The sequence below is a fragment of the Myodes glareolus genome, chromosome 26 (genome assembly GCF_982192425.1).
Source record: "Myodes glareolus chromosome 26, mMyoGla1.1, whole genome shotgun sequence".
Classification (NCBI taxonomy): Eukaryota; Metazoa; Chordata; class Mammalia; order Rodentia; family Cricetidae; genus Myodes; species Myodes glareolus.
In genome coordinates this window covers 42,395,180-42,407,783 of record NC_142051.1, presented here as the reverse complement: position 1 = coordinate 42,407,783, position 12,604 = coordinate 42,395,180, and the positions used below count along the sequence as shown (strand labels likewise).

At 45.6% G+C, this 12,604-nt stretch overlaps 1 protein-coding gene across 1 annotated transcript in view; it reads right to left on the bottom strand.

Moving 5' to 3' along the window:
• Nucleotides 1-8,589, bottom strand: part of Txnrd1 (thioredoxin reductase 1) — a 60,060-nt gene extending 51,471 nt beyond the window's left edge. The window contains exon 1 of the mRNA XM_048418130.3: nucleotides 8,541-8,589. The gene's annotated coding sequence lies outside the window, so the exon portion shown is untranslated. The remainder of the gene's footprint in view (nucleotides 1-8,540) is intronic.
• Between the last annotated feature and the right edge of the window lie 4,015 nt (nucleotides 8,590-12,604).

Here is a 12,604-nt window from a genome sequence, read left to right as displayed (position 1 = left end):
GGTCCTGCTGGGCGTGGATATGACTCCACAGCAGCTAGCCAAAACAGAAGATCAGCCTTCCCACTCACCACAGAGAAGAACCTCAGATGGCCCACCTCATATTTTATAATCCTCCTATCTATAGACTGAAAGTGTTTATGTAATCATTTAAACTCTTAGGAGCTCTGAATCAGTGTAGTAGATAGGGACCCTGGGCTACCTGCTGCTATTCTGGACAGGGCTCAAAGTTAATCATTAGCGGATTTCGTCTTTTTCAGAGCAAAGACCTGTGCTGGGCTTCCAGTTCAGCGTGCAGGCACTGGTCTTTCCAAAAGGACAAGGCACAGGCACATACAGCGACACTATAAAGCACCTACGTTTATGGCTCTTGTAAACTGTTTGGCTTCTGGCTCCCGTTTCTGAGACAGGAGGCTCACTGTGTTGGCTAAGTTAGTCTCACACTGAAGCACAAGTGATCTTTGTCCCTAGCCTCTGCACCTGGCTTACACTTGCAACTTAAATTGGAGACATATATATGACCTAATATGGAAAGTGTTGTGTTGGTTTTCCAGATGAGCCAGTCTGAGCCCTTCCCCAGGTAGATACAAGATGTTATCAGCATCACTCACTGGACACCAGGACACACAGCAGCCTAAAATAAAGATTTTGTTTCTCAGTTTCCCTTCGGCATGTACATGGCTAAGTGACTACATTTTGGCCGGTGAGTCTAGGCAAATGGTTATGTGTAATTTCGAGAAAACAGTCTTACACTGAAGGGGCATGTTCTCTTTCAACCCTGCTCCCACTTTAAAGAGCAAGTTGGAAGACAAATGTTGAGGGCTATGGGAAGCTGGGTTTCCAGTGTTAGTCTAGACTAACACTATTAGTTAGGAAAGAAATCGAGGCTTCTACTACGTTAAGCCATTTCTGTCTGGGGTGTGAGAACATTTGTGGCCAAGCTGAATCATAACCAGACCAAATGTACTACATTATAGGGAATCTTTCTGTTTGTTTGGTTTGTTGGTTGGGTTTTTTTTTCTTTCAAGACAGGGTTTCTCTGTAGCTTTGGACTGTCCTAGAACTAGCTCTTGTAGACCAGACTGGCCTTGAACTCACAGAGATCTGCCTGCCTTTATCTCCCTAGTGCTGGGATTAAAGGTGTGCACCACCACCATCCAGCCATTATAGAGGATCTTAAAAGGAAGGTTCTCCTCACTGTCTGGATGCAGTGAAGACCCAGGCTCTGGTTTCATCACACAGACTTTCATAGAGTTCTAATTCATCCATCCCAAAGTTTGAACCTTATCTATAGATTAAGCCTTTTCAAGCCTGCACCCCCAGCTCACCCAGACAGGTGCACTTGCTCCCTATATAGCTACCTTGGACACCCACAGCATGGCCAAGACAAAAACCACTCTGTCCCTTAGAAGTCTCGCCATCTCCCCTCTGAGAGAATGGCACCACAGCCCACACTTCTTGACAGAAATCTGAGCAACACCCTGGATTTCCTCCATTTCTTCCACCCCAGACTGTAATTCTGTCTTCTATTAAAATTCTTTCCCATGGATGGAGAGACGGCTAGGTGCTCCTGCAGAGGAATTGGATCCGTCTCCCAGCACCACACTAGGTGGTTCACAACTGCCTGTGAGGTCCAGGGCGACCCGACGCCCCTGGCCTCCACTAGTCACCTAAATTCACACCTACACACTCCACACTGATACATGTGTATCCACATAGTTGTAAAAACTAAAATAAATATTTAAAAAACCTTTCTCCTAAAGAGAAACTGGGTCTTATTCACCTATATTCCATAATGCCCAACACACTGAAGGTCAGGAGCACAAACACCAGTATTTTCAACTACCTTTCTATCCTTTAAAAAAATAGATTTATTTATTTTATTTTATGTATAAGCATGCTTTGCCTACATATATTTATATGTACCACATGGGTCCATGGTGCCCATGAGAGTCAGAAGAGAGCACCTGATCCTCTGGAACTGGAGTTACAAGCCACTATGTGACTGCTGGCAACAGAACCTGGGTCCTCTGCAAGAACAAGTGCTTTTAACCACTGAGCCATCTCTCCAGCCCTCCTTTGCTTTCTAAAGTGAGTGTAATATTTCACAAAAATTTATTTTAAAATTTTTGCTTTCTTGTGAAGTATTATGATGTAGAAAACTTCCCAAGCTATTAAACTTCTATGAATCATTTTATGGGTCACCTGAGCTAGCAGCTATTGCTGTGATTGTGTGTCAGGCACTGTGGAGGTGTTTTATGTGCACCCTCACTCTGTCTCCAAGCCACAAACAAGGAAACGGAAGCTCAGGAGCCCTCGACTGTGGTGACCGTGACTAATGACCACAAACAGAGCAGGACTCCCATCACCTACATCTAAGAGAAGGCCTGCATTATTTACTAGCAAGACCAACTGATGAGGATATTGATTAAATAAAGTTTATATTAGGAAAACCTTAGTCTGAATCTGTCCAATTCACAACTAAGCAGCTGGAGAAGGGGCATTAATTAATTACCACATATACACAGTATTCCCTTAATTTGGATCTAACAATTTAGCCACAGTGGGTGGGTGGCTGAGGATGTCCCTCTGCAGTAAAGCACTTGCCTGCCGTGTACAAGTTCCTGGGTTTGGCCCCCAGCACCACACGAAAATAAAACAAGCAAAAGGACGGAGATGGGTCACACTGGTCCCTTTCGGCACAGAACGGAGATGGGTCACACTGGTCCATTTCAGCACTGGGTCGCAGATGTGTTTGATACAAAGACAGATTTCCTATTTCCTACTTTAGATTTAGAGCAATCATTGTGAGAAACACAAGGGCTGTTTTCAGCCCCACTCCTTGTACTTTTTAGAAAACAGAAATGTGCCCAGAAGAGGCAGATATGTTTAAATTCCTACATGGGAATTATGCAATCACTGATATCTACCCCTCTTTATCAATTTATGTAAGAGTACACCACACATTGGAGAAGCAGGGGCAGGAGAATACTGTCTAGTCCAGCCTGGGCTACAAAACAGAGCTCCAGGCCAGCCTGGGCCACAAAAGGAGCTCCAGGCCAGCCACAGCTACAATGTAAAACACTGTCTCAAAAATAAAGAATAGGGCTGGAGAGATGACTCAGAGGTTAAGAGCATTGCCTGCTCTTCAAAAGGTCCTGAGTTCAATTCCCAGCAACCACATGGTGGCTCACAACCATCTGTAATGAGATCTGGTGCCCTCTTCTGGCCTGCAAGCATACACACGGACAGAATATTGTATACATAATAAATAAATAAATATTAAAAAAATAAAGAAATAAACAAAAATAAACAGAGCACAAACCAGGGCCCCAACAAGTGCAGCAATTATTTCTATGGACAATACCAATGCAGTTGTGTGGAATGTATGGGGAGGAGCTGGTGGGGCCAGGACCTATCAGCACTCACGGGGATCCTGGACTCTGCAAACATATTCCTCAATGTAAGTTCCAGCTGTTTTGCTGGGTACATAACCTTGAGTGACTTATTTGACTCCTTGAGCGACTTATTTGACTTCTTGAGCCTTTCCTTATTGCTGACAGCAACCTCGGCCTCACTGAACTATGAGTAACTTGCAGGTTTACAGCAGGGCTCGTGGCCATCACTGTTTAAGGGTTCTCTCTAGGACTAGTGCTCCACGAGGGACAAGAGTAACAAGAGACAGCGAAGCAGAACAGGACACCATTCTGACCAGGCCTTAGGACACGGCGAAACACTGTACCTGCATCAGCACACGGGAAAACACTGTAGCTTGTCAACAATCCTAGAAACATAACCTTTCACCTCTCGAGTGGACAGCAATAACACTTAGGAGCCTGTTATTATTTCCTACTAATCACTAAACACAAAGTCATTGATAAAATGGGGTTATTATGGACCAACAGTTCAAAGGTTCCAAAGCCTCAAAGGTTCCAAAGCCTCAGAAATGTTCAGACTCAGATACAGAAAGTCATCCTGGTAATCTGTTTCAGGGTTTCTCTTGTGTAACAACCCTGTCTGTCCTGGAACTCTCTCTGCAGACCAGGCTCATCTCAAGCTCACAGAGATCCACCTGCCTCTGCCTCCCAAGCACTGGGATTAAAGGCGCATGCCACCACTGCCTGGAGGAAATAATTCTTAATACAGCAAAAGTCTACATAAAATAAAACTAATTCTTACCTGTTATTTTGTCACATGAAAAAGAAAACGACATAAACTAGGCATGCTGGCTCTCATTTTTTTAGTAATAAACATTTTTAATCTAAATCACATGGCCAAACACATGTAGAGATGTACCACTACATAAAATTATTACAATTTGTTTAGTAGCTCAATAGAAAAGTGTTTACCTTGAATGCCCAAGGCCCTAGGTGTGATCTATATCAGTGTCAATATATATATATAATTATATATTACTAGATATTGTTTATATATAGACAATGTTTATATTTGAATATTATATATTAATATAACAATTATATAGTATATTAATATATATACAATAAGTGTATGTGTAATATTAGTACATATTTAATATTCCAATACAATATATGGTTAATTACTTCAAGTGGTTTGAATGTGAAGCACTCTCAGTTAACTACGGTGTTAGGAAGTAGCATCTCAATGGAGGAAGCGTATTGCTAGGGGTGAGCCCTGAGGTTTACAGCCCTACTCTACCTCTGGATCTAGCTGTGGATGCAATGTGACCAGCTGGCCTCCTGCTCCTGTCAGGACACCTTCTCTACTGCTGTCATTTGCTGGTCACATCTTTAACTTCCGCACTTGGGAAGGTGAGGCAGGACTGAGCGCTCTAGGCGGGCCTGGGTCTGTGTCTCCGTCTCCGTGGCTAAGAACACTTGCTGCTCCTGCAGAGGACCCAAGTTTAGTTCTGAGCACCCATCTTGTTTGGCTTGCAACTGGAACTTTTGCAACTTTTGCCTTGCTAGAACTCCAGCTCCACAAGAGCTGACAACCTTCTTACCCAGACAGGCACCTGCATGCATGACACATGGTGCACACCCAGAGGAGCAGGTATGCGCGTGCACACACACACACACACATACACACACACACACACACTCAGAGAAGATTTTAAATTTAAAAGGGGCACCAGGGTGCTGGAGAGATGATTCAAGGTTAAGAGCACTGGTTGCTCTTCCAGAGGCCACAGGTTTGATTCCCAGTGCTCCCATGTTAGCTCACAGCTGTCTGTGACACTAGCTGCAGGGAACCCAACACCTTCTTCTGATCTCTGTGGGCATGCGCACGGAGTACAGACATACTTACAGGCAAAACATCCATACGCATACAAATAATAATAAAAATTATTTTTTAAAAATTAAAGGGGACTGGCAAGATGGCTCAGTGTGTAACAGCACTTGCTGTGTAGGTCTGATGACCTGAGCTCTACCTGAGGAACCCAAGTGAAGACCAAAGCAGAAAACTGACTCCACAGAACTGTTCTCTGACGCGTGCCTGCGTGCCTGCGTAAGTGCGTGTTCCCGCGCGTGCGCAGAGACCAGAGGACGTCTTTCGCCTTATCCCCTCACAGAACCTGCCTCACACGTCACAAGTTTCCTTGCTACTAAGTCATCGCCCAAGCCCATCTCTATTTTAATATTTTTACAAATAAATCCTAAATATTTAATGACTATCTTAAATTTCATTAAGAAAAAAAATACACAGAGCACTGAAGAGCTGGCTCAGTGGGTAAAGTTCTTCGTAAGTCTGGCCTGAATGTAATTCCCAAAGCCCACAAAAAAGCCAGATGTGGTGCCACGCATCTGCTATTCCTGCACTCCTAAAAAGGAATGGAGGCAGAGACAGGAGAACCCGCCGGAAGCTCTCAAGCCAGCGAGTCTGGAGCAGCTTCACCAGAGCGAAAACAACAAGGGAACAGCACCTCAGCGAGGTCAAGGTGAGGAGCGCTCTGAAAAGATGTCCTCTGACCACACAGGCGCTGTGCGTGCACGCGTCTGTACTCACACACACAGATACAAAATTATAAACAGACACGATCCTCACTTCCTGTAGGGCAGAGCCTCCCTTCTTCCTCCTCCGCCCCCCCCCAACTCAATGGAGATGCCATATTTTGCAACTTGTTTCTGCTTGTCATCATCGATTGCTAGCCCCTTACCTTTTCCTGAGAAAACACCTATCCGCCATCTCCTCACGCTCGTCTGTGATCCCGCGGCCTTACAGATAGCCTAGGGTGGCAGGTACTCAAGAGTAGGACCACCTTACGAATGACGTGTGCCCCATTCACCTTCTCTCTCCTGCCAGCACCAAACAGATGCCCAAAACACACCTGCTGAAGGAACAAACAACCTAGTGGGGAAACCAGAGCTGGCTGGGGTGTCTGTGCTGGTGAGGAGCTTTATTTGCTTAAGAAAAGCAATCCCTATGGAGACAACAGGGACAGCGGACAGGTCCGGGCTTGACAGCAGCGGCGAACAGGTTCCTCAGCCACTGGCATCTACTTGCCCCTGTGTGAGACAGGGCGCAGTCCAACAGACATGGCTGTGGTGGAGATCAGTGAGAATGATGAAAAGAAATGAAAAGATGAAAAGAAAACCCTAACACTGGGCTCTCCCCGCTGCTGGAAACATTGAAGCGGGAACTGAGGACATGAACACCGGAGCCCCTGCTGGGCACTTGTAGTGTCTGGACAGATACTGTGGGCAAACTCTCACACAAGTACTCTCAAAATTGAAACCGGTTTTCCACGCCGACTGCTATAAGAGGGCAGCCAATGCACAACAACAGGAAGTTCACAGTCACTGGTGCTAACTGATGCTCTGCTTGGTCTTCAGGCCAAAGACTAGAAAGCTATCCCCCAGCAGCCACAGGGCCTCCTAGGAGCATCGGCAAGTCAGCTGAGAGACAGCGCATCCACAGGCATGGCTAAGATGTTGCTGGCATGATGGTCCATTACACAACGTCCAGTTGCAAAAGCCATCATGACTTCCAGGAACACCTATCGTGGCGTCAATACCGCAAGCACCATGCCTAAGATAAGTGGGGTGCACCGGCAGGGTTCTGAAGAAGCCGTCAAAGGAAGCTAAGGAAGCAAGCAGGAACTACCAGTGTGCTCACCAGAGAGCCGGCCACCCTGCCCGGGAATGCCTTTCTACCCTCCATTTCCTCGTCATAAGAAGGTGAACTCACCGCCTACGTCACCAATGGCATTTTAGAGACCTAGAGGAGGGCACACGTCATCTCTGGCACAGAGGATTGTGTTAATGTTGTGGGCCATCACACGGGTGCCTGGAATGGAACCTGGGTCCCCTGCAAGAGCAGCCAATGCTCTTAACCATTGAGCCAGCTCTCCAGCCCCAACGGTAATTTTTATCATTTCATGACGACACCTCCTTATACTATGTTGGTGGAGAACACCATGGCAACCAGTGCATGAGATAGCCCTTCCCTTGCTGAATGCCATGACCATCAGGGCAGGAGATAGCCCTTCCCTTGCTGAGCACCATGACCATCAGGGCAGGAGATAGCCCTTCCCTTGCTGAGACACTAGCGATTTTGCCACTATTGCTTTTACACAATAAAGGCCACAGCAGTAGAATGGCAGACAGCACCAATCAGGTTTGAGTTTGCGGGTCACTAAAGGTCATGGACACCTCTGTTCCCACAGCAGCTTGTGTTCATACCGCGAGGGAGACTGAGGGGAAGAAAGCTGCGCATACCAGCTGGCTCTCTGCACGTGGCAGCTGTTACCTGACTCTCCATGTTGGGAGAGGATCTGCCACACATCTACTTCCTCCTGCCCAAAGAAATGAACTTCACCCCCAAAGCTCCTCTCTCCTGACTGTCGCTGTCTCTTTCTTCTCTAGCTGAGACCCTTCTCTGGCAACCAGTGTAGGAGATAACCCCTTGTAGTCTAGGTAGACTGTACATGCCCAGCCTCACTCCCCAAGCTACAAGGCCAAAGGCTGGTATTTTCTGAGCACTGGGCACTCCACTGCCTTCCTAACGTTGGCTTTGAGTCCTTGAGCTATCTTGACCCACCAACAAAGCCATGAGCTCCATGGGTCGAGAAGCTTCCTTCCATTTTCCACCACCAACCGTTCTGCTCTGAGAGTGTAGACTCATGCAATGGATCCGCATGGCTCCTTCCATGGAACTTGGCTTCACTGCTTTCCATGTCCCTGATATGACCACTAAGTCCCTCTCAGTTCGTGTTTGATTCCCATATTTTTCAGAACTTGCTAGGAGGAGACAGATTTGTAAACCAGGTCACCAGAAGCCAGCAAATACCGTACCAGAAACTAGGTTGGCGATTATGAGGCAGTGACTTTGACCACAGGAAACGCCCGGTACACCACGGCCATAAACCAGGGAGAAGTTAAGGGTGAAGCGAATCCCTATGGGTGCCTTCTTAACAGTCACACAGAGAATTCGTCAGCCAGCAAACCTCACTCAACAGGAAACGGTACAAAACAGACAAAACAGACAGACCCACAAGCAGGCAGAACACTACATAAAACATACAGCCAGAATTACAATTATAAGAAGAAAAAAAAGACTCTTACCTACTTGGTCAAGTTGAAGCAAAAAACAAGGGATGCACATTTACTTAAATGACTTCTTTACCTGGAAGAGGTTGAAAAACAAGGGGAGAGTGAGAAACAAAGTGACGACCAATAGGAAAACCTCCTCCAGCTTCACGTTCTTCTGTGGCCAGCCTTCCCTACGCACTACCTAGTTCAGTGAAAAAGGCTTATTACATGTATCTATTCACATGACACATGTGTGTCATGATGCATATGTAGAGTGGCTCCTCTCCTCCCACCAGCTGGGTCTGGGGGACTGAACTCAGATGGGCAGGCTTGATGGCAAGGCCTTCAGTTGCGGGGTCAGATTACCTCTCCATCTCCAGCCATTTTTATGTAACTCAGGAGATTCTGCCTACTAAAGGTAATGATCTTAATTTGAAATATGTTGAATTTATCCTATTGTATTGATTTACCCATACAGCTACATATTGGACATTATACATGTTTGGTGACTCAGTGTACCAAACCATGAAGTGGGTTCAATAATGACCATGTTTTTAAAATCACTAGGATACTTAATGTTTCCAAAACACTACATGATATTCGAGGGGAGGGAAAACACATCCTTATAATATTCAAAGTATTTTTGACTAAAAATACCTTCAATCAACACATCTATAAAAAACCACATGCTCATCTAATTATGGTGCAGCATGCCTCCCAGCCTAGACTAGCAAGAGGATTACTGATTACTGCAAGTTCAAGGCCAGTTTGACCTGCATAGTGAGCTCCAGGTTGATGGGTTCTGTAGGAAGACCCTGTCTCAAAACATAGAGCAGGAAGAGTCTGGTGAGTCGGCTCCATCAGTAAAGAGATGGCTGTGCACAAGAACGAGTTCAGGCCCCCAAGGCCACATTGTAAGCTAGGCACAGTGGTGCATGACGGGACAGACAGACTTTCCCGGCACTCGCTGGCCAGCCTGCAGAGCTGAATCGGTACACTCCAGGTTCAGTGAGGCCTTGTCTCAAGAAATAAAGGGGAGAGCAATTGAGAAAGACATCAGTCTGTGTCCTCCACACAAAAGCTCGTGTCATAGACACATACACCCAAATGCACACATGCACACACACACAAACATGTACATATGCATACACCATATGCCAACACATGTAAACAACACAAAACAAATACATATGTTCAAGATTCTGAAAATTATATTAGTAAAAACCAGAAATAAGTTACTTTTACCAATTTTACACAACTAAATGGCATCTGAATTTGTGATAAAGAGGGGCTGTTACATAGAAGCAGTTAATAAACCCACACATATTCTATCATTAATACTTCAAGAAACTTCAGAATCATATCCCTTTATCACACAATAAAAACTTTTACAGACCAGGGTGCCTAGAGTTCATGGAAATCACCAATTAAGCGAATGTTTCCTTGGAGCTGGAGAGACGGCTCAGCAGTTAAGAACACTTGCTGCTCTTTCAGAGGACAGGAGTTCAGTTCTAAGCACCCAGGTCAGGCAGCTCACAATTGCCTATAATTCCAGCTCTAGTGGGTATAAAACTTGCTTCTGACCTCGACAGGCATGTACACATATGGCATTCCTTCACACACACAATAACAATAATACAGATATTATGCATGGCGGTGTACATCTTTAATCCCAGCACTGGAGAGGGGGAGGCAGACAGATCTCTACGGGTTCCAAGCTAGCCTGGTCTAATAGCCAGTTTCAGATTAGCCAGGGATATACAGTGAGGCCAGATGCTGTCGCAAACAATTAAGGGAGGGAGGAGGCTGGAGCCTTGCCTTTCCAGAGGATTCTAGTCTGGTGGCTCACAGTCTCCTGTAATTCCAGCTCTAGGGAATCTGATACTTTGGGCTTCCATGGGCACCCACATACATGGCAGACACTTGCATGTGTACATTCTCTCTCTCTCTCTCTCTCTCTCTCTCTCTCTCTCACACACACACACACACACACACACACACACACACATTTTTAAATTGTAAAAATAAAGTTGAAAGAGAGAGCTGCATCCTGCCCCTTTCTAAATTCAACCACTCACACAACCGAGTTCTGTGCAGAAGCACACCAGGAGTACTGCCTGGCCAGGTACTACATCCTGATGGAGATGGAACAAAGGGCTCAGACAACCTAGGCGGTGTCCCTCTTGTGCTCCCGGATGACACCTTAGTCCCATGATAGTTCAACTCCCTTAGCAACACGCATTTAAAGAGAAGTTCCTCCTGAAGAATGACGCAGGGAAACTGGGCAGTGCGAGGAGCCCGGAAACCAGGAAGCTCCTGAGACAAACATCAATTCTTCCGAGTGCCCACCTCCTAAGACTAAAAGGGCTCAAGTCACATACGGTACATGCCTGGAATCCCAGAACTTGGGATATGGAGGCAGGAGGACCAAGAGTTCAAAGCCAATTCCAGCTATGCAAAAAGGTCAGGGCCAGGCTGGGCTACATGAGAGACCCCATCTCAGACAAACAAATAAACAATAAATAAATACATGTTTTCCTAGCATAGAAGACTACAGACCCGGGGGCTGGAGAGATGGCTCGGTGATTAAGAGCATGTAAGTTTGGTTCCCAGCGTACAGCATGTAACTCCAGTTCTAGGGGAATCCAGTACCTCTGTGGGCACCTGCACTATGTGTACATGCCTATCTACAGACTCACACATGTACACACAAATCAAGAATAAACCTTAAAGTCACAGACTCTTGTGACATACTTTTAGAGACAAAAAAATATATAGGTTGTTCCTTAAGAAGGAAAAAAAATGTTTTTTAGGTTCAGAGATAAAAATCCTAAAAAGAACTTCAAGAAGTCAGTGTCAAAACTTGTGAGACAGGGGAGCTGGAGAGACGGCTCAGTGGTTAAGAGCGCTGACTGCTCTTCCAGAGGACCCCGGTTCAGTTCCCAGCACCCACATGGCAGCTCACAACTGTCTGTAACTCCATTTCTAGGGGACCCAACACCCTCACACAGACAGACATGCAGGCAAGACATCAATGCACATAAAATAGAAATAATTTTTTAAAAAAAAAAAAACCTTGGTGAGACGGAGAAATACACTCTTTAGACTCTGCAGAGTGCACACTGTCCCACCTCAGGAAGCTGTCACCGTGTGAGCTAGTGAACTTCAGCATAGTTCCACAGTACAGGATTGGAGATCTGTATCGAACAATGCAAGGGACATGTTCTAGAATGCGCTGTGACACACGGCTGGCAGCGGATCTGGACTTCGGCTGCAGTGAGTCACTCGACAACTCCTCGGACGTGCAAGCTCACTGAGCTTTCTTTCAGAGGAAAAAGAACTGATCTTTGCACTTTAAACCCGCGCTTCTGAGAAGGATATACTCAAAACTCGGGAAGCCGCTCTGGAACGTGGGAGTTAACTTCCTTGTGGGCGCGGCCCACTCTGGACTAATGCAAATGATATGCCGCACCTCAGAGATAAGGGTGCAGTAAGCAGGCTGGGCATGGAGGGAAAAGGAAGTTCCTCCTCCATCAGTCAGACTGCAGTTACTAAATGAAATGGCAAAATCAAAGAAGGAAACAGCGTGGGGAAATTCTACTTCAAAGTAATTTATTTTAACATTAAAACTGGGTGTGGTATATACCTGTGGTCCCAGAGATAACTCAGGAGGCAAAAGCAAGGTGATTCTGACTTCAAAGACAGTATGGGCTACACAGTGATACCCTGTCTCAAATAACAACAAAAGCAGAAAAAACATTAATAAGAATAGCTAAGCATACAAATTATGCCCTGCAAGAAAAATTCACTATTTTTGCCAAAAGAAGTGTTTGTGGTTAAAGACCTTGAAAACAGATTTTCATATCAATTGGCATAAGTCTGAAAATTGCTTGTATGGAGCTAGGCTTAAAGGTGTCCAACTGGGAAGATGAGGTAGGAGAATTGCCCTTGACTGAAAGCCACCTAAGGTTACATAGTGAGACTCTTTCCTGAAGTAGAAAAGGGGGAGGAGCAGAAGGAGGAAGGAGACGCGACGACAAGGAAGAAGGAAATAGCTGGTATATTCAGAACAACTAAAGAACTGATATTTGGAACAA